The 3614-nt window shown below is 38.8% G+C and overlaps 1 long non-coding RNA gene across 1 annotated transcript; it reads left to right on the top strand.

Moving 5' to 3' along the window:
* The first annotated feature begins 2380 nt into the window (after nt 1-2380).
* On the top strand, nt 2381-3412 carry LOC121773890. The gene is made up of 2 exons (XR_006044872.1): nt 2381-2505; nt 2599-3412. It is a non-coding gene; the product is annotated as an uncharacterized LOC121773890 (long non-coding RNA).
* The last annotated feature ends 202 nt before the right edge of the window (nt 3413-3614 follow it).

Below are 3614 nucleotides of genomic sequence, written 5' to 3'. Positions count from 1 at the left end.
TCAAATTACTGCATGAGCTATTTGTCCATTTCAAACTTTTAAATATATTGACTTTCTTTTGAAAAAAAAGCAAGTTACCTTTTTTTTTCGTTGAGCGCGATGGGAGGGAAGTGCTAAGAGCATTTTCATCGATTAGACAGTCTAGTGGAACAAGGCTAGACCAAAGATTTTCAAAGAAGACTCTCGGGTTCAGAGCGAGAAAGAATGCTCTGATACCACTCTGTCACGACCGCATTTTCTAAGGATAGAAAACACGGTTGATCGCGACTAGGGGAGGGTTAAAGAAGCGGGGAAGAAAGGGGAAGAAAGGGGAAAAACATCAAAACTCGACCATAGGTCCAAACAAATGGGAATAGCTCGAAATAAAATCAGAGTTTTGAACAAAATAGACTTGAGTCTTTTAAGATGCACAACGGAAGCAAATGAACGCGGTTCCATGTATGAAGACATGAACCTCCGAGAGTCAAAATCTGACTGAATTAAATGTCTTGTCTCAATAGCACTTCCTCCACCACTTCGCTGCTCAACCTGCACATTTAGAAATATATGCAGGGCTGAGTACAAAAAGTACTCAGTGAACACATTGCCGAAAATTACACATATACATTTGAAAATATTGTCAAGCCATCATCACAGTAACACTCGGGGTGTTGTTGAAAAGACCCGAGCTTACTAAACATATCACATTGGACTGCAGTCCCTTTATCCTGTACTTAGCCATATCTGATCACATTGTGCCGTTGAGATGGTGTTCTCACACGGTCACCTTACATACATGTGCCGGGAAGGTGGCCACCTTCCACGGTCACCTTCTCTGCCCAACATGTCAGAGGTATCCTTGTGCCGGGAAGGTGGCCACCTTCCTCGGTCACCTGCTCTGCCCATCATGACAGAGGTAGCTTGTGTACACTAGTCCGAGCGGGGACACCACCCTCACTGGGACCCGAATTCGACTTATATCATCATTCATAATTCATTTGGCCTTAGCCAAACAGATAGGCATCATACACAAAACATTTATGGCAAGACAACATCTTTAAAAAAAATCATAAACATGTGTTCATGTTTTCATAAAAATACGATTTGTATTTTTAGTATAAGAAAGCTCACCTTGATCGTTTAGTTTCTCTAACTTGAATTTTCCTGACTCCACCCTTAACTCACGGAGATAGCCTTCTGAAAACAAACAACGTACTAATAAGACTCGAGAAATTCACATACTTATAGGAATACCTGCCCCTACTTTATTTCTTTTATCATTTGTTCACCGTTAGAAAATTTTAGAAACTTGCATATTAATTAAATTGGGAAATTTAATTAATAGCACTTCTTTATTAAACTTAATTATTTCTGTGACTTGAGAACGTCGTCTCCCTCTTTCTTTCCATTTCCTTAGCGGCCGCTTACGCCCATAATTCCTCCGTTAGCTCCTCGTATTTTCCATCATAATATTGAATAAAAAAAATCTCAAAATTATCTAAGTGCATAAATTAATCATCGAAATATTTTCCCTCACAATTATATTTATTTTGAAACTTGGGGTAAATTATTCATACTTCAAAATTATTTCGGAATTTAATTAAATAATTTCGTCACGATTAATTATCGGCCCAAAGATTTATTTAAAAGCCTCAAAACTTAATTATTTCCTCACCTTATATCTCCAATTTAATTAAGAAGCCCCAACAAAATAAAAAGAGCCCAAACAAAACATTTAATTATTGAGTCCCAATTCTTTTAAAAACAAAAGGACCAACTTAAATAAAAGCCCAAAATTTATACTCCCATCATAAACACACGTACACACAGCCATCCCACTTTTCTTAAAACAAAAACAAGGACTAAAATTTTAAGAGCATAAAATAATTAAGAACCAACTATTCCTACATTCCAGAACTCGTTGCCCTCTTTTATTTTCAGCCCAAAAATAGAGTAAATTTCGAAATCGGGCCTTCGTTCAGTTATTTACTGCAGCCCCAAATATTTAGAAGCAGTTGGGCCCAATTTATATTTGCCTAGCCCAAATAATTAAGTCAGGAACATAATAAAAAAAATACACACTCAATATACCCTCACTTTATCTTTCTCCCCCATTTCACAAAAGAATGAACACTCTCCCCCCACACCTTGCTGCCGCCGCCGTCGGAGCCTCCCTCCGGTGCCGCTGTCGCGCCACCGCCACCTCCGACGGTGGTCCTTCCTCCTCCTCATCTCTCTTTCTCTCTCTCTCTCTCTCTCCACCGCCGGCATGCAGAGGCAGCGGCTTCGCCGTCCCCCTCTCGGCAGTCCGGCCGTCTCCGGACAGCAGCAGATCGGTACTCCTCTCTCTCTCTCTCTCTCTCTCTCTCTCGGTTCCTCTCTCTCTCTCTCTCCTTCTCCTCTCATCTCTCCCTCGGATTCGCTCATGCCGCCGCCGTCGCCGGTTCGCGTCAGCCGCCGTCGCCGGGGGCCTTGCCCATTCGCCGACGTTGCGAAGGCCGCTGCTTCCTCGCCGACCCCCGAGAGGTAAGGAATGATATTTATTATTCTTTCATTTTAATTCAATTTCTAAGAATTTATAATCTTAGATCCAAAAGTTTTGGACTTTAATTGGTGAAGGTTGTGAAATTAGTGACGTATCGGGATGAGGGCTGTCCTTGGCTGTATCCGGGCTGCCGAAGAGCCATCGCCGGAAATCCGGCAGATTCGTATTCAAGAGATAAGCTCATTTTTTTATAGTTATTAAGATTTTACTTTGATTCTAGTTACTTTATTTGGTGAATTGTGACTATATGCCTTATTCCGAACACTCAATGGTGAAATATGTTGTTTTAAATTTGTTTTGGCAGATTCTACTTCCAACTATATAATACATATATGTATATATATGAGAAAGAACAGAAGGGTTTGGGATTTACCTGAAGAATAAAGTGTTATAGGATTGTAATGCTCGACTATACAATTATTAGCCGCCCTTCACCTCCGATTTCTATGTGGAAGTTTCTTTATTTTTGGGAGGTTAAATTGACGATGTGGGGTGTGAAAATGAAACTTATCCTCCAAGAAAAAAAAATTATTCTGTCAGAGGATTGATATGTTTTGATAGGATTTCTTCTGCCATCCAATTAATGCAGTAATTAATGTAGCTGATATTACTTGATTCTATCGGATATGTCCATATCTCTTTCTCTTTTTTTTTATTTAAATTTTATTTAATTATTTTAGTAATTATTTGAGTGTTTAATTAATTTGGTGTAGGAAAACAAATAACATCCGTAGTTTTCCCTGATGATGTACCGGACTTTCTTGGAGTGCAAGCACGACCGTTGAACGGGCTGCGTGAACTTTTCTCTAATTGTAATAGATAAGGATTTGATAAATTTGTATAGTAGTAATTTAGCGGACTTCGAAGATATGCCGGACATTATAAATATTTATTTGGTGTTTTTTTTTTCCTTGAAATATTCGTTCGAGAACGAAGCAACGATTGTTTATAATTCCAAGATCAATTATTATACATGAAAATGGCAGATTTCGAATACAACAACGATCACTTATTATTTATCTTTTGGCTAATATTAATAATAATAAGGTACGAAAGTTCGGGTTGTTACAATCACCTCCGTACCTATAAA

Source organism: Salvia splendens, chromosome 17 (genome assembly GCF_004379255.2).
Source record: "Salvia splendens isolate huo1 chromosome 17, SspV2, whole genome shotgun sequence".
Taxonomy (NCBI): domain Eukaryota; kingdom Viridiplantae; phylum Streptophyta; class Magnoliopsida; order Lamiales; family Lamiaceae; genus Salvia; species Salvia splendens.
Note: the sequence above shows the minus strand (reverse complement) of the source record. Positions and strands in the feature narration are given on the sequence as shown.